Here is a 20,104-nt window from a genome sequence, read left to right as displayed (position 1 = left end):
CCTATTAGAACTCCTTCTAACTCAATAAATTATTATCTCTGTAATAATTCACTCGACTCATCGACTACAGACGTACTAGGCCACTACGCCGTAGTCCCCAGACGATACAGGGGAATCCAATCCATTGGACCTGTCTGTCCTCAGTTACCGTGTACCTATAGTCCCTCATCCATCTAATATCCCAGAGACCGTATATCGAGCATGGTGCTGTCAGACCCATACGGTTTCTACTCGAGTCTTGCTCTAATCGGATTCTCCCGGAGAACTCTTTCTCTCTCAACCCGAATGACCCTAGCCAGGGATTTGTCTAAGCAAGAACACATGGGATATTCCTCTCATGACGCCGAGAGTGGATGATCCTCTATCGACACTCAATAGCCCTCGTAAGGTCGACTACCACTCACAATGACCAGTTGTATTAGATCTGGGACAGCCAAACCTATAAGTCTGGTATCAAAGAGTGGAGCACTCATACAGGACATCCTTGGTGTCTCAAGTCTAAGGACCAAATACACCACTAGGACTACGGAATCACTGTTTGACAATAAGGCATCATCAACCATCCAGCATTCCGTAAGCGGATCAATCAGTGAACTCATTCTCCAATGAGCACCTGTACTATATCCCTAGTGTCCCTACACGAGCAGCTATGAGACCAGCTGCATCCATCATATGGACGGGTATACAGCACACCAGTCTGTCCGGTTATCACGATGTCCCTCTCGTGTAACCTATGACCGGGATTATTTAGGATATGTGTTTAAAGGTGAATCGATCTCATTATCGTGATCTCATCACGATCCGATTCCCATTGCACAAATCCAAGGAAATCACAATATATATATGCACATATGCAATAGTTATAAAGTGATATATGCCAAAAATATAATAAGCAAAAAGATTCTGTATCAAGTCACACGTGCCATCACTCACGTGATTGGCTTGTTGGGCACCTATGACTAGTAATCTCCTACTTGACCTAAAGCCAATCACCTATGTGTTTGATCCCCATCAGACCCTTGTGACGCTCAAAGACAAAATGAGACAACGACTTTGTCAGTGGATCTGTAATGTTATCTTTGGATGGAACTCTTTCTACTACTACATCTCCTCGGGTTACGATCTCTCTGATAAGCTGGAACCTCCTCAGAACACTTCTGATGAGACCCGGGTTCCCTTATTTGAGTAATCGCCCCATAGTTGTCGCAATATAAGGAAGTCGACTTCTCGCTATTCGGAACGACTCCCAAATCTGTGATGAACATCTTCACCCAGACTCCCTCTTTTGCTGCATCTGATGCAGCAATGTACTCTGCCTCTGTGGTCGAGTCAGCAGTGGTATCTTGCTTGGAACTCTTCCAGCACACTGCTCATCCATTCAAGGTGTACACATACCCTGAATTCGACTTGCTATCATCGACATCAGACTGAAAACTTGAGTCAGTGTAGCCTTCAACCTTAAGGCTATTACCTCCATATACTAGTAAAAGATCCTTAGTCCTTCTCAAGTACTTAAGGATACACTTTACTGCTTTCCAGTGCTCCAAGCCTGGATCCGCCTGATACCTGCTCGTGACACTCAGAGCATGCGCTATATCAGGCCTAGTACATAACATGGCAGACATGATAGACCCTATTGCTGAGGCATAAGGTATCATATTCATGTTCGCCCTTTCTTCTGGAGTCTTTGGGGTCATACTTATAGAAAGCGATATCCCATGTCTCATCGGTATGAGACCTCTCTTGGAATTTTTCATGCCAAACCTTTTGACAATGGTTTCTATGTACCTGGACTGGGATAAACCAAGCATCCTCTTGGATCTATCTCTATAGATTCTAATATCCAAAATATAGGATGCTTCCCCTAAGTCCTTCATGGAGAAGTGTCTAGATAACCAAGCCTTTACTGTGGATAGCATTCCTACATCATTCCCAATGATGAGGATATCATCCACAGATAACACCAAAAAGGTGATAGCGCTCCCACTTATCTTTCTGTACACACAAGGCTCATCTTTGTTCTTAACGAAGTCATAAGATCTGACTGCCTCATCAAATCTTATGTTCCAACTTCGGGAAGCTTATTTTAGTCCATAAATGGATCTAAGCAACCTACACACCTTATCTGGGCAGTTCTTGGACACGTATCCCTCAGGTTGCATCATATACACCTCCTCCTCGAGGTTCCCATTGAGGAATGCAGTTTTCACATCCATCTGCCAGATCTCATAATCATAGTGTGCTACAATAGCTAATAGAATTCTGATGGATTTTAGCATTGCTACGGGTGAGAAGGTTTCGTCATAGTTAACACCTTGCCTTTGACGATACCACTTAGCCACTAGCCTTGCTTTATAGGTCTCTACCTTTCCATCTACTCCGATCTTTTTCTTAAAGATCCACTTGCAACCGATGTATACAATACCTTCGGGCGCATCAACTAGGTTCCAAACCTTATTGGAGTACATAGAATCCATCTCAGAATTCATAGCTTCTTGCCATTTCCCGGAGTCTATACTCATAATAGCCTCCTCGTAGGTCTGAGGATCAATATCCTCTACATCCTCTCCTCTAATATGTCCCAGATATCTCTCAAGAGGATGGGATACTCTATCAGACCTACGTAAAGTTGAAACTTGTGTATTAGGTACCTGAACAGACTCGGGCTGTAGAGTGGTGCTTGAGCTTGGTTCTCCAACCTCGCTCAATTCTATTATTCTCCCACTGTCTCCGTCAAGAATGTGTTCCTTCTCAAGGAACACTGCTCTCTTAGCTACAAAGACCTTTTGGTCATCGAGATGATAGAAATAATACCCACAAGTTTCCTTGGGGTATCCCACAAATTTGCATCGCTTTGTCCTTGATTCTAACTTATCGGGGTTGTGTCTTTTAACATGGGCAGGGTAGCCCCAAATCTTAACAACCTTAAGATCAGGCTTCTTTCCTTTCCATATCTCATATGGTGTAGACACTACCGACTTAGTTGGAACTCTGTTCAGAAGGTAAGCTGCGGTTTGTAGGGCATATCCCTAGAATAAGATGGGTAGGTCAGCGAAACTCATCATGGACCGTACTATATCTAATAGTGTACGATTCCTCCTTCCAAAGACACCATTGAGTTGAGGTGTATAAGGAGGTGTCCATTGGGATAATATCCCATGGTCCTTGAGGAACTGAGTAAACTCTGTACTTAAGTACTCACCTCCTCGATCTGATCGAAGAGTTTTGATACTCTTTCCAGTCTGGTTCTCCACCTCATTCTTATACTCTCTGAATTTCTCAAAGGCCTCGGACTTGTACTTCATTAAGTACACATATCCATACCTTGAGAAATCATCAGTAAATGTAATGAAGTAGGAGTAACCTCCAATGACATGAGTTGACATGGGTCCACATACATCACTATGTATGAGTTCCAACAACTCAGTGGCTCTCTCTCCAGATCCACTAAATGGAGAGTTGGTCAGTTTTTCACGAATGCAAGGCTCACAAGTTGCATATGACACATAGTCGAATAGATCTAGATATCCATCATTTAGCAACTTTTGAATCCTTCTTTCATGGATGTGACCTAGCCTACAATGCCACAGGTATGCACTGTTCAACTCATCTCGTTTCCTTTTGGACACATTTACATTCATGATATGTGGAGTGGTGTCTAACATAAATAAACCATTATGCAATGTTCCTTTCGTGATGATCTTATCATCTAATAATATCAAACAACCATTGTTCTCAAAAATAAATTTATATCCACTAACTGTTAAACATGAAATGGAGATAATATTTTTGATAATAGAAGGAACAAAATAACATGCATCTAATGCAATAAAAGCTCCACTAGGCAGATGTAGGGCGACCTTACCAACAGCTAATACACCAACTTTTGCTCCATTACCCATCTTGAGGTCCATCTCGCCTCTCTCTAGTTTCCTAGGCCTTGCTAGAACCTGCAACGAATTGCATATATGATAAGCACTACCGGTATCCAATACCCATGTGTTATCATAAGAGTCTGACAAATGGAAACTGATCATGAATGTACTTAAAGCTTCATCAAGCTTTTGTTTCGCCCTTTCTGCAAGGTACTCTTTGCAGTTTCTCTTCCAATGCCCATCTTTACCACAGTGGAAGCACTGGCCTTTGTCCTTTGCTGGGTCTTTCTTAACAATCTTTGCTTTACCTTATTTGCCCTTGCCCTTTCCCTTCTTAAGGGACATTTTTGCTTTACTTTTCTTTCTGGTCTCACCAGTGTAGAGAACTGGCTTCTCTTTCTTAATAGTACTCTCTGCCTCCCTCAACATATTGAGGAGCTTTGGGAGAGTCACCTCAAGCTTGTTCATATTAAAATTCATTATGAACTGTGAAAAGGAATCTGGTAGGGACTGAAGCACAATGTCCACACACAAGTTATCCTCTAGGACCATTCCTAGACCTGTGAGTTTCTCTATCCACTCAATCATCTTTAGGACATTGTTCTGAACCAGTGTCCCCTCAGTCATCCTAGCACGGAAAAGGCTCTTGGATATCTCATATCGTTGAGTCCTTCCCTGTTCCTCAAACAATTTGCGGACATGTAGGAGAATGGATCTGGCATCCATCTTTTCATGTTGTCTCTATAACTCTGGAGTCATAGAGCCCAACATATAGCACTGAGCAAGAGTGGAGTCATCAATGTACTTCATGTAGCGAGCGATCTCATCCTCGCTTGCCCCTTCTTCGGGCGTAGGCATCACTGTATCAAGGACGTACACGATTTTCTCCGCTGTGAGAACAATTCTCAAGTTACGGAGCCAATCCGTATAATTTGGACCAGTGAGGCGGTTGACATCAAGTATGCCACGTAAGGGATTTGAAAGCGACATTTTCTGAAAATAAAGATGTAGCAGAAATTAATAACATACAGATTTTACAAGAAATAAACTATCAAGATATGGACTTCTATCTTAATATGCTCCCACTATTTTATTAACGAGTTACGCGACACCCTCAGCACGTGAAACGGAAGTCTCCGGCAGACTTCTAGTGGGGATCAGGATCCAATCAGCGTCTTAGTGTAACCTCGAGGGACTCGACCAATCACACTAAGCCTAAAAGGTAGGCAACTCTTGCCGATCACAACTCCTTGTGATTCCCGTCCTGTTTGGCCTCCGAATCACCATGGCCTCGAGGGACTCGACCAACCATGATGCTCGGTTAAGTCAACACCTTCGTTACAAGATGAGTCTGATTTGATGATATACCCTCGAGGGACTCGACCAAGTATACCATGCCCTCAGGTCACCGGTGACATCTCTATATCGTAAGCAAGATAGCGAATCGCGATATAGGTGAGTCTCGAGGGACTCGACCAACTCAACCTACACCGGGAATCGGTTCCTACTCATAACGATGGAAGGCCACGTGAGTCAATCTAATTGCCTCACGTTTACCGACTTAATATTATCGAGAGATGTTTCTATAATTTGGTCTCCTAATATGACATGTCACACATATACATATTTAATATATATCTACATCGCATGCAAATATATATACATATCTAGTATGTGTATAAGCAATCACATCAGATGATCATGGACCACAACCTAATATGATTAGGCCCGAGCCAGTAGGCCTAATCACTCACATCAAGATCTATGTGTGCAACGGTGCATCTCCATGCCCTGTGATCGTCCATCTCGTCCTCGTCAGTTCCGTCGACATCTTGATGCATCTCCATGCATCACGATCGTCCATCTCGTGGGTCCTGCTATCGCATCCACGCTCCCACTGCGCCTCCTCATGTTATTACAACTTAATCATAAGTACGCAGGCCCGACAATAAACGAGAAATATAATGGAGGTTCGCAGACCTCAATAATAATTATCACAAGTACACACATCACACGGTCCATGATCATCCGTCCACATATCATACATCACATGTATAAATAATCATCATCATGTAGGACTACTAGATAATAATAAAAATAATAATCAACTAAACCTTTTAATTAATTAATATTTTTCTAAAATCAGGGACATATAGGGAATTTCTCAATTCCTAAGGGTATTTTCGTAATTTGGATAAAAGACAGAAACTGGAATTTCTCAAATTCCGAGGGGCAAAACTATCTTTGGCCCAGAAAACCCTAATACCCTTTCCCCTTTTCGCTGCTGCCGCCGCCGCCACCGTGCCGGCGGCGGCCTGTGCGGCGGGGCGAGGGCACTGCCCTCGCCTGCAGGTGGCACGCCCGCTGGCGGCAATGCCGCTCCGGGTGGGTGCCCCCTTCGGGCGCCGCTGCCTCCGTAGACGGTGCTGTACCGCCGGGCGGCCGCCCCTGTAGGGGGTTGTCGCCCGCGGGAGCAGCGGCGGCACGCGCCGCTGCCCGTGGGCTGCTAGCCCCGCCAGTAGGAAGCCTGCTGCAAGCAGACCGCCGGCCGACTATTGCAGGCACAGCGCTTGCGCATGCGCCGGCGCTGTGCTGCCTGGCTACGGTTGCGGCTGCCGCTGCAGGTGACTGCAGGCATGCAGATCGAGGGCAACAACTGTTGCTGCCCTTCCTCGCTATTGCGTCAACGATTTTGACGTCAATATTCTTCCTAAACACAACACACGCAGTTCAAAACCAATCATTCGCACGAACAACCTAGCTCTGATACCACTGTTGGGAAATCATGGGGGGCGACATCATATGCGCAGCGGAAGAACAAGAAAACAAAATCCTCGATTCCCAAAAAGATGTTCGTCGTCGTGCGAAGATTGGTGCGCAAAAATCCGCAAAACACAAAACTGCGTATAGAGATTGTGTTACCTAGGGAGATCGTATATCCCTGTTTCTTGCAGATCCTTAGGAGAGGGTGAAGGAGGTCAAGCGTCCTCCTCTCTAGCGGTGATCCACATAGCAGGGTTGCTTTGACCCTCCTCAAAACTCCAGGCCTACTCTAAGGTGGAGAGGGAGAGGAGAATAGGAAAGGCAAGTAAAGACTCTAGCCTATGAGGCTGTGAATCCCTCCTATTTATAGAGATCCCGTGTCAAACCCTAATGGGTCCTTCCCTAGTGGGTATTAGATCTGCATCCAATAAGACAAGGGCTCCATCGGATATCTCATATCCGAACCTCTACTCATCGCAATGCCTACCATATGTGTGTGACCCTCTAGGCCCAATATCGAGCTGGCCGTGAGTCATACCTATCAGAACTCCTTCTAACTCATTGAATTATTATCTCTGTAATAATTCACTCGACTCATCGACTACGGACGTACTAGGCCACCACGCCGTAGTCCCCAGATGATACAGGGGAATCCAATCCATTGGACCTGTCTGTCCTCAGTTACCATGTACCTATAGTCCCTCATCCATCTAATATCCCAGAGACCGTATATCGAGCATGGTGCTGTCAGACCCATACGGTTTCTACTCAAGTCTCGCTCTAATCGGATTCTCCCGGAGAACTCTTTCTCTCTCAACCCGAATGACCCTGGCCAGGGATTTGTCTGAGCAAGAACACATGGGATATTCCTCTCATGACGCCGAGAGTGGATGATCCTCTGTTGACACTCAATAGCCCTCGTAAGGTCGACTACCACTCCCAATGACCAGTTGTACTAGATCTGGGACAGCCAAACCTATAAGTCTGGTATCAAAGAGTGGAGCACTCATACAGGACATCCTTGGTGTCTCAAGTCTAAGGACCAGATACACCACTAGGACTACGGAATCGCTGTCTGACAATAATGCATCATCAACCATCCAGCATTCTGTAAGCGGATCAATCAGTGAACTCATTCTCCAATGAGCACCTGTACTGTATCCCTAGTGTCCCTACACGAGCAGCTATGAGACTAGCTGCATCCATCATATGGACGGGTATACAGCACACCAGTCTATCCGGTTATCACGATGTCCCTCTCGAGTAACCTATGACCGGGATTATTTAGGATATGTGTTTAAAGGTGAATCGATCTCATTATCGTGATCTCATCACGATCCGATTCCTATTGCACAAATCCAAGGACATCACAATATATATATGCATTTATGCAATAGTTATAAAGTGATATACGCCAAAATATAATAAGCAAAAAGATTATGTATCAAGTCACACGTGCCATAACTCACGTGATTGGCTTGCTGGGCACCTATGACTAGCAACATGTACTCCCGTTTCACGGATGTCGTCAATGGTCTAAAAGGACTCGGCAATAGTTTTTCAGATTTTGAGCTTGTGAATAAAATTCTAAGATCCCTTCCTAAGAGTTGGGACCCTAAAGTCACCGCTATTCAAGAGGCTAAAGATTTAAGCAACTATCCACTTGAAGAATTAATCGGGTCATTAATGACCTATGAAATGACATGCAAAGCTTGTGAAGAGCAAGAAGACATCCTTCCCAAGAACAGGAAGGATATGACACTTAGAACTTTAGATGACTACTTGGGAGAAAACTCAAGTGATGAGGACTGTGACGATGACTTGGCACTTATAACAAGGAAATTCAAAAAATTCATTAAGAGAAACAAGTTTAAAAATGACACAAAAAATAAACTTGAACCCAAAAGGGACCAAGTTATTTGCTATGAGTGCAAAAAGCCGGGACACTACAAGAGTGATTGTCCCCAAGCTAAGAAGAGAACATCAAAGAAGAAGGCGCTCAAAGTAACATCGGATGATTCGAGCGCGTCCGAAGAAGAGGAGTCCAACACCGAGAAAGTTGCTCATTACGCCTTAATAGCCATCGGAGAGGAGGTAACAAATTTAATTGATGCAGATTTATCATTTGATGAGTTATTAAATGCCTTCCATGACTTATTTGATGAATGCAAGATTATTAGTAGAAAATACAAATCGTTGAAAAAGGAGCATTATAGTCTTACTTGTAATTTAGATAAGCTAAAGACTGAATATCATGATAGTTTAGGTTCCTATATAAAATGCCATGATTTTAAAACTATCCAAAAGGAAAACCTACTACTTAAGGACACATTGAAGAAATTCGAGGTTGGTAGCAAGTCTTTGAACATGATCCTTACAAACAAGGGTCACGTTCCCAAAATAAGTGGAATTGGATTTGTGAGAAATTCTCACCAAAATCCAACCACCTTCATAAAAGGCCCAATCCTACATGTTCGACACCAAAACAAATGTAACTTTTGTTGCAAGCATGGACACAAAATGCATTATTGTCCATTCAAGAAAATTAGTCCGAACAAATTAATTTGGGTTCCGAAAGGAATCATGATAAACTCTATGCAACATGACAAACAATATAGATCAATTTTTTAGGAACCCAAAAGTAAATGGGTACCTAAAAATTATCCTTTCTTGTAGAGACATACACCATCACAAGCTAGGAGCAAGAGATGGTACCTTGAAAGTGGATGCTCAAGGCATATTATCGGAGATCCATCTCAATTCTCTAAGCTCACTAGCATATACGAAGGCTGTCACCTTCGGAGACAACAACAAGGGTAAAATCATTGCCAAAGGAACCATAGATAACAAATCTAACTTCTTTATTGAAGATGTTTTGTTAGTTGATGGTTTAAAACATAATCTCTTGAGCATTAGTCAATTATGTGATAAAGGATACATTGTCAAATTTGAATCTATTGCATGCATCCTTAAAAAACCACGCAACAACACATCTATGATAGCATTAAAACAAAATAACGTATACACCGTTTACATCAATGATCTGTGTAATGAAATATGTTTTTCAGTTTTAAATGAGGATGCTTGGCTATGGCATAGAAGATTAGGTCACGCTAGCATGAAACTAATCACTCAAATATCATCCAAAGAACTTGTACGAGGAATTCCTCACATCAAGTTCATCAAAGATAATGTTTGTGATGCTTGTCAATTAAGAAAACAAATTAAGAGTAGTTTCAAATCTAAGAATCAAATAAGCACATCAAGGCCCTTATAATTGATCCATATGGACTTGTTCAGACCAATCTCTACATCAAGCCTAGGAGGTAGCAAATACGCCTTTGTCATTGTAGATGACTATAGTAGATACACATGGACTTATTTTTTGAAACACAAAAATGAATGCTTTAGATATTTCACCAAGTTTTGCAAACTTGTTCAAAATGAAAAAGGTTTTATGATTTCATCAATTCGAAGTGATCACGGTGGTGAATTTCAAAACCGTGATTTCTAAGAATTCTGTGAATCTAATGGATTCAACTACAACTTCTCTACTCCAAGAAATCCTCAACAAAATGTAGTAGAAAGAAAGAATAGAAATTTATAAGAAATGACAAGAACCATGTTGAATGAACAAAGCCTACCCAAATATTTTTGGGTCGAAGTTGTAAACACTACATGCTATATCTTAAATAGAGTCTTAGTAAGACCCTTACTCACCAAAACTCCCTATGAGTTGTGGAACAATAAAAAACCCAATGTTTCATATTTTAAAGTTTTTGAGTGTAAGTGTTTTATCTTGAATGAGAAAGATGCCTTAGAAAAATTTGATGCTAAATCCGATGAAGGAATTTTTCTTGATTATTCTTCGGTTTCTAAAGCTTTTCATATCTTCAATAAAAGGACTTTAATAATAGAAGAATCAATTCATGTTATTTTCAATGAGATTTCTAAAATCAAGGAAAATGACTTTGATAATGTTAATTTCGATTCTTTGAATTTAAATGAAACCCCTTCTCCAACTAGCAACTTGCATGCATCCACTTCCGAAACATCCTTACCTAAGGATTGGAAGTATGTAGATGCTCATCCTAAGGAGCTAATCCTAGGAGACACATCTAAGGGGGTTCAAACACGTTCATCTCTTAAAAATTCTTATGCCAACGTTGCTTTTCTCTCCCAAATTGAACCTAAATGTATTGACGAAGCCATGAAAGATGATTCATGGATTATCGAAATGCAAGATGAGTTAAATCAATTTGAGAGAAATAAGGTGTGGAAGCTTGTTCCTAGGCCAAATGATCATTTAGTTATTAGTTCTAAATGGGTCTTTAGAAACAAGCAAGATGAATATGGTATCGTGATAAGAAATAAGGCTAGATTAGTGGCCAAAGGTTTCAACCAAGAAGAAGGTATCGATTACGAAGAAACCTTCGCTCCTGTGGCTAGATTAGAAGCCATAAGGATGCTCTTTGCCTATGCTAGTAATAATGATTTTAAGTTATTTCAAATGGATGTTAAAAGCGCTTTTCTTAATGGTTTTATTTCTGAAGAAGTTTATGTTGAACAACCCCCCGGATTTGAAAATAATAGCCTCCCTAATCATGTATTTAAATTAACCAAAGCTCTCTATGGTTTAAAACAAGCCCCAAGGGCTTGGTATGACAGATTAAGTACTTTACTTATTGAAAATAATTTCACAAAAGGTAAGGTCGATACTACATTATTTATCAAAAAATTTAAAAATAACTTTCTCATTGTTCAGATTTATGTTGATGATATTATCTTTGGTTCTACGAATGAATCTCTTTATGAATCTTTTGCTAAAACCATGAGTCTCGAATTTGAAATGAGTTTGATGGGAGAATTAACTTTTTTCTTAGGCTTACAAATTAAGCAACTAAGCAATGACATCTTTATTAGTCAAACTAAATATGCCTTAGATCTGCTAAATAGATTCAATATGAATAGCTCAAAAGCTATTAACACTCCTATGAGCACCTCCACTAAGTTGGAAGTTGATAAAAGTGGAGAAAGCTTCGATCAAAAAACTTATAGGGGTATGATAGGAAGTCTACTTTACCTCACTGCAACCAGACCATATATCATGTTTAGTGTAGGACTTTATGCTAGGTTTCAATCGAACCCTAAGATATCTTATCTCAAAGCGGTTAAAAGAATACTTAGATATCTTAAAGGAACCATAAATCTAGGATTATGGTATCCAAAATCCAAAAATTTTCAGTTAATTGCTTATGCTGATGCGAATTTTGTCGGGTGTAGACTAAATAGAAAAAGCACATCAGGAACATGTCAAATTTTGGGACATTCCCTTGTTTCCTGGTCATCTAAGAAACAAAACTCAGTTGCTCTATCAACAATTGAAGCTGAATATATTGCAGCTAGTGCATGCTGTGCACAAGTTGTGTGGATGAAAAACACCTTAGAAGATTATAAAGTCCATCTTAAAAACATTCCCATTAAATGTGATAACACAAGTGCAATATGTTTAACAAAAAATCTCATTCAACACTCAAGAACAAAACATATTGATATTAGACATCACTTTATATGAGATCATGTTACTAATCATGATGTAATTATAGAGTTAATAGATACTAAGTATCAACTAGCATATATTTTTACAAAATCTCTAAGTGAAGAATAGTTTGATTTCATAAGAAGAGAATTAGGAATGTTGATGTGTTCGAATGCATAAACTCGTTAAAATTATTATTCGGACTTTATTGATTGAATGATCAAATTACTTAATTGCCATTATATGCCTAAAATAACATGTTGGAAATTAATACAAAATTTTCATAACAATGAGCATGTCTTCATGATTGTATAGTCTTGTCCGATTGCATGAAAGTGTTAAATTAAACTTTTTCTTCCAATCGGATTTCATGAATACATTATTCTCTTTCGGACTTTGATTCACGACAAATAGAATCATCTAGCAAATGCATATCTTTTATACTTATCATGTGAAAAATATTCCCTTTGAGAAATAAACTTGATGATTCCTTCTTATTTCTTTAGAGAAATAGTTTACGTACAAGGATTTGATTCACACACGTATCTTGATCCTTGTAACAATGAAGTATGCTTTAAAATCTTATCAATTTTTAACTTCATTCGAGTAAGCTCACAAGAGGAAGAAGTAATGAAAGCTATCTCCATGTCATGTTTTTCTTGAGATGTTTGTATCCTATAAATGACATGAACCTACTTATGGCATCACACGTAGTTGTTTATATCGTTCTCCTTTTTGTTGATGACAAAGGGGGAGAAGTATATGAATTGATAATATGAATTGATGCTATGAATATCATATTATGTTGAAAGAAGCAGACATAATTATTAATCATGCCATGTTTACTATGATTGCCATAGTTGCATCATGATAAGATATCAAGAACTTGCATTATAATTTTACATGTTGATATCTTACTATATGATGAACTGCTATCTTTACAAAATTCACATTTGAAAGTTGAAAATGGATGTCAAGCCTTGACATCATACATCATTTTCAGAGAGATACATCATGATGGGAATCATGATGAGAGTATTGATAAGATTAAATGATTTTAACTTATCAATATGTCCATTGAATTCAAAGGTTTTGAATTCAAGAATGACTTATCTCAATTATGGCACATAGATAGGGGGAGTTAAGGTTAACTCCGTTATCAATTGATTGTCATCATCAAAAAGGGGGAGATTGTTGAATCTCGAATTTTGATGATGACGTCAATTGTCATTTGTTATCTAATCCATATGTTGAGATAAGTGTGTAGGATTAACTACGATGAAAGTAAGACATGCAATAGGAGTTGCGCCGGAGTCAAGACTATGATCACGTTGGGAGTTCGAGAGCTCGACGGAAGTTTGGACGGTCGTCGGAGGTTCTGCGGGAACAAATCCGAGAAGTCTAGGAGCTTGCCAAAAGAAGCTCGTCGGAACTCTCCAAGTGGATCATCGCAATTCCAAGAGTTTGCCGGAAGTCCGTAGGAGCATCGTCGGAGGTCCGTCGGATGTTCGTCGGAAGTTCACTGGAAGCTCGCCGGAAGAAGCGATTGATGCACCGGAGCAAGCTATAGTAAAAGTCTTAAGAATTATCATAGTTAGCACAATGATTAAGTTAGAAATGAGAGGTAATCCCATTAACTTAATCTAGGGGCAATTGGGCCCTTGAAAGAACCAAATTGGGCCGAATGGATCAACCCATTCAGACCCAGATCCCATGGCCAGAGGTGGCACCACCTGGGTCGGCGATGGCACCGCCCAGGGTTCAGTCTCCGAGTTCTGACTGGGCGGTGCAACCGCCTCTAACAGTGTTGCAACCACCAGAGCTCGTAGAGCTGGGCGGTGCAACCGCCCTAGTCAGACGGTGGCACCGCCTGAGCTCGGTCTCCGAGCTCTACCAGGCGGTGCAACCGCCCCTGACAAGAGGTGGCACCGCCTAGAGGCTCAGTCTTTGAGCCTGTCAGGCGGTGCAACCGCCAGACCCCGAAATTTCAGGAAATGACAGTTTTGAGCTCCAAATTCAAACTGGTTTGAGGCCTATAAATACCCCAATCTTTCAGCAATGAAAGAGCAACGAAAAACCACCAAAATCCTGATCTTACTCTATGATTTTTAGAGCTCAAAAGTTTTGTATAAGTTAAAGGTTCTTCTCCCTCTTTTCATCCAAGTTATGATCTTTCAAGAGAGGAGAGAAAAGTTTGTAAGGGTTGTCTCCTAAACCCGTCAAAAGGAGTGAATCTGTAAAAGGGTGGTTGGCCTTCGCCTATTGAAGGAAGGCCTCTAGTGGATGTCGGTGACAACATCGGTGGAGGAAGCCAGAAGTGGATGTAGGTCAAGATTGACCGAACCACTCTAAAATCGCGCTGCTCTATGGTTTGCATTCACTTTGAGCTTATTATCCTTACTGCAAACCTCCTTCATAGCTTAGTGCCTTCTGTGCTTTTACGACTGCACTTGCAAGCTCAGTATTTTCTGAATCGGTGTTTAGACGTAAATTGCTTTTACCGTACGAACATCGTATTTCAGTTTGCGCTTACATTCTGATTTCCATCATAACTGCAAACTGCCTTTATAGATTTGTTTTAATTGCTTCTCACATGATCTCAAGTTAACGTAATTTCAAATTGGCTTTTCTACCAAAATTGCTCTTGTCGTACGAACGCAGTTTTAAACGTCGAAAGTTTTCCGCTGCACTAATTCACCCGCCCCCCCCCCCCCCTCTTAGTGCTCTTGATCCTAACAACTGAGCTCTTGAGTGGTGCCACCGCCGGCAAGGAAATCTGGGTCCGAATGGACTGATCCATTCGGCCCAATTTTGCTTTGTCAAGGGCCCAATTGCCCCTAGATTAAGTTAATGGGCCCACCTCCCATTCTTTCCTTAATCTATATGCCAACTATGATATTTGTTAAGACATTTACTGCAACTTGCTCCGGTGCGTCAATCGCTTCTTCTTGTGAGGTTCCGGCGAACATCCGATGAACCCTCGGTGATGCTCCAACAAACTTCTGGCAAACTCCTAGACTTGTGACGATCCACTTGGCGAGTTCTGATGAGCTTCTTTGGCAAACTGTTGGACTTCTTGGATTTGTTCCCGTAGAACCTTCGACGACCGTCCGGACTTCCGTCGAACTCTTGAACCTCCAACGTGATCATGGTCTTTACTCTAGCGTAACTCTTGTTGCATGTCTTACTTCCATCGTAGTTAATCTTGTATATGCAAAATAAACTTTGATCTAGACAATTAATACTAAGTATTAATCAAGTTGTCTGGCATGTCATTGGTCCCTCGATGCTTCGTCCGATTCTTCGGCGAATCATCCTCTCTTGCGGCCTATTGCCCAATTAGCCAGTTGACTCTGCAACTCCAATATTCTTGGAGCAATACCCGCTCTTCTTGGCCCAATGCCTGAGTCTATGGCCCAAAGCCTTCTGTCGATACATCGACTAATCCACCGACCCGACGTCCAATCTTCTGACATGTTCCTCCGGCCCAACATGATTTTCCTGCTTTAATTGTCTCATCCTGATCGAAGTATCCTGTGTCACTCAAAATGCAGATTAAATTATAAACATATATCAAGTGGTTTCATCATCAAAATATGAGATTCAACACTTAAGACATTAATGCTACAAATCATGTTCCGATGCGTCAATCGCTTCTTCCGGCGAGCATTGATGAACTTTCTATTGAATCTCGGATTTTGATGATGAAACTAATTGATTGTATTTAGATGTTTAACTGCATATTGAGTGATGCAGGTCTACTCGATCAAGATTAGACAGTTGACGTAGGAGGAATTGACGTTGCGCCGGAGGAGATCACGTCAGGATATTGGACGGCAAAAGGCTTCGGACGTCGAGCATCGGGCCAAGGAGAGTGTAATTGCGCCAAGGATATCGGGGTTACAAAGGTCAACCATCGATTGGGCAACAAGTTGCAAGAGAGGACGATGCGCTAAAGAATCAGACGAAGCACCAACTAATGACGTGCCAGGCAACAGAATGTCAATTCGCGTTGTAATAATTATCTAGATTGGAGTTGAGTTTTGGCTTGCATGTGCAGGATTAACTACGATAACGATGAAGATATAAAGCGAAACAAAGTGCGGAGTCAAGCGCGAAGGATTTGTTGGGAGTTCGAGAGTTCGACAAAAGTCCGAAGGTTCGTCGGGAATGCTACCAGAACTAGCCGAGAATGAGTCGGGAGCTTGCCGAAGGGTTTTTCGGATGCTCGTCGGAAAGTTCATGGGAAGTTCGCGGAGCTCGCCGAGAAAGATCGGAGCTTGCCGAAGAAGCTCATTGGAACTCACCATGATCAAATCGTGAAGTCTAGGAGCTTGCCGGGAGTCCGTAGAATGGTTTCCGAGAGTTTATCGGAAGACCGCCGGAAGTTCGCCGGAAGCTCGCCGGAAGAAGTCTTGACTTATGGACTTTGTAATAGCTTATAAAATGTCTTTAAATTCATAGTTAGCACATTAATTAGGGTTAAGATTAGGTGTTAATCCTATAACCCAAGTAGGGGCCAATTGGGCCCGAGTTCGGACTAGTTTGGGCCAAGTTTGGAGCCCAACTAGTGAGCTGTAATAGTGTAGGCGATGGCATCGCCCAGAACCCGAGATCTGAGCGGTGGCACTACCCAGCACCCGAGAGGTCCGGCGGTGGCACCGCCTGCCTCGGAAACCCAAGAGAATTCAAATTTTGGAGCCCAAATTTGAATCCTCTTGGGGCCTATAAATACCCCTCTATTCTCAGCTGAGATTACAACCTTTGAGAAGCAAGAGATTGAGAAAAGAGCCTTGGCAAGTCTTAACAAGTCTAGTTTTCAAATTGCTTGAGTGTTCACCTCCCTTCTTCTTGTTGAAAAGAATTGTAAGAGTGTGAACCACTTGTAAAGGTTGTAAGAGGGGTATTAGTCCTTCCCCTACAAAGAGATTTGCTAGTGGAAGTTCGGAGCCTCTTCAAAGAAGGCTTCGCATGTGGATGTTGGTCATTTTGACCGAACCACTTTAAAACTACTGTGTTCTCTGGTTTGCATCCTAATCTTGTCATTTACATACTGCAAACTTCTTTACATACTCACTACGCTTCCATATGCTTCTAAGTTATCAAGCTTCCATATCGGTTTTCATCAATATTGGTTTTTTATCTTACGGAAGTTTTTAAACCAACATCATTTTACCACTACACTAATTCACCCCCCCCCCTCTCTTAGTGTCGCTCCGATCCTAACAATTGGTATCAGAGCCCGGTATTTCTCATTTCGGATTGACACCCGAGAGAAATGACTCTTCATGTCTTTCAAGAAGGCTTATCGGTTGTTCGTCCACCGTTGTTTAACGGATTGAACTACACTTATTGGAAAACTCGAATGAGAGTTTTCTTGATTTTTATGAATTTGGATTTATGGTATGTTGTTGAAAACAGTTTTCAACTTCCCTCTAAACCGATAAACGAATGGTCGGATTTGGAGAAGAAGTATTTTTCTTTAAACGCAAAGACTATGAATGTCTTATTTTGCGCTTTGGACAAAAATGAGTTCAATCAGATTTCTACGTGCGAAACGGCTTTTGATATTTGGCGAACACTTGAAATCACACACGAGGGAACTAGTAGAGTCAAAGACTCAAAAGTTAACATTTTATTGCATAATTTTGAGCTTTTTCGAATGCAACCAAGCGAGACTATAGGCGACATGTAGACCCGTTTCACGGATGTCATCAATAATCTAAGAGTTCTTGGTAAATATTTTTCGAATTTTGATCTCGTAAGCAAAATCTTAAGATCACTTCCAAAATGGTTGGATCCCAAAATAACCGCAATACAAGAAACAAAAGATTTAAATATCTTTCCACTTGAAGAACTAATTGGTTCGTTGATGATATATGAAATGATGCACAATGCACATGATTAACATGATGAACAAAATCACCTTCCAAAGAACAGGAAGGATTTGTAACTCCGGACAAATGAATACCACTTGAGCAATGACTCAAGTGATGAGGACAATGATGAACTTGAACTTCGAACACTAAATCTTATTAAGTTTATTAAACAAAAATCTAAAATAAACAATGAACTTGAACGGTGGAAGAGGCCAAAGAAGAGGAAGGCAAGTAAGGATGAATCAAGAACTTCCAAAGGTGAAACGGCGAATTGGGCTTTGATGAGCTTCGACTACAAGGTAAGCAACTCAACTCTCTTGAATTATTTTGAAATTACTTGAAGTTTTTCATAAGTGCTTAATTTAGATAGTAGGAATAGGAAATAAAAAAATATTTTTCAAAAATTATATCATGTTTTTATTTATAGCATCTTTTGAAAAATTAAAGAATTTGATCATGAAAAGTATATTGCTAAGGTTTCATGCATGTTATATTTTGAAATGTTGAATGATGTATGTAATATTATGGATGATAATTATATGATATATGATAATGCTTAAGATTAATCTTATGTATGTGCTTGAGAAGCAAGAATGTATATTTTGACGATTTTCATATTGATTTTCAATGACGATGCATGGCTTTTGAATGGAAGGCTTAATGATTTTTTATGAACCTTGTCTTTGGTTTTCAAACATGATGTATGGTTTTGACATATGAACAAAATTTGAGCATACTAAGATAAAGTCAATCATATAAATTAAAACTAAAGAAGTTTTAGTTATCTATAAGAATCATTCAAAATTATGTTCAATAAAACCAATGCAAAATGATGGAATGAAAATATTAAATGTTTTGATACCATTTTATGCATAAGATTTTAAAAGTTATACATAATGATCTTGATTGTTTTTATGAAGAAATTTATTTTTCGATCCTAAATGATTGATGATATATATATATATATATATATATATATATATATATATATATATATATATATATATATATATATATATTTTGGCACAAAAAGGACAAAGGCATGCTTATATGAAACAACTAAATAGATAAAAGTACTTTTCTTGAAAATTCTTGGTTTGATAAATCTATTTTATCATCTTTTTATGAATATCTTGAAAATAATTTTGATTTGATAATTTGAATTTGAATGAGATTTATCTTGATTTTTCAAGATTTATAACTTGAGATTTACTCTATAAAAATCAAGATTTTGTATCCTCACTGTTCCTTTTTAGTATCTACTATCCAAATGAATTATGATTGGTATCATTGCACTATAGAGAAAATTTTTCTAAATGAATCATGATTTTTCGGAACCACAATTCTTTTTATGATTCATAATGAATTGAAAAATTTTATATGCTTGAATTAATATCTTGTTCTCTTATAAGATTGAATGAATTTTATCTATATCATGATCTCCTAAGATTTTCCCTTGATTATTTAAGAGGAGATTTTTCAAAAGAAAACATGTCTTCTGTTATTATCTTTTCATGATATGATTTTTATGCAATTCCTTGTACTCGTGAAATATTTATGTCATCATCCAATAACTCTTCTTGATATTCCTTATGTGATGAAATGAAATAATGCATGAAATACAAATAAGAAGTTAATGATCATGCATGATAGGATGTAATGAATTTTGACATTAGATACTATCATTTGAATAGCTATGATCATGTTGCCAAAATGATATATCATGAATGCTTGAATATCATGTATGATATACCCATATTGATGATTGAGTTATTTGTATCATGCATTAAAAATAAAAGATATAGTTTTGAAATTGTGCATGTTCGAATTTGAAAATATGATGATGCATAATGATGAAATTGTGTAATGAAGATATTAAACATTTTGAAACTATGTTTTAGTGTCATGTATAATGATCATGCTTAATAAATTTTAAAATTATGTATGATGAATCTTGCGATTTACGGATTATTGATTTTTACTATAATGGAAGTGCCTTATTGATCTTTGTTGTAATAAATCTTACACTTTAGGCTTTAAACACAATA

Source organism: Musa acuminata, chromosome BXJ2-9 (genome assembly GCF_036884655.1).
Source record: "Musa acuminata AAA Group cultivar baxijiao chromosome BXJ2-9, Cavendish_Baxijiao_AAA, whole genome shotgun sequence".
In the NCBI taxonomy this organism is placed as follows: domain Eukaryota; kingdom Viridiplantae; phylum Streptophyta; class Magnoliopsida; order Zingiberales; family Musaceae; genus Musa; species Musa acuminata.
The sequence above is the reverse complement of the archived record's forward strand: the minus strand, read 5'-3'. Positions refer to the sequence as shown.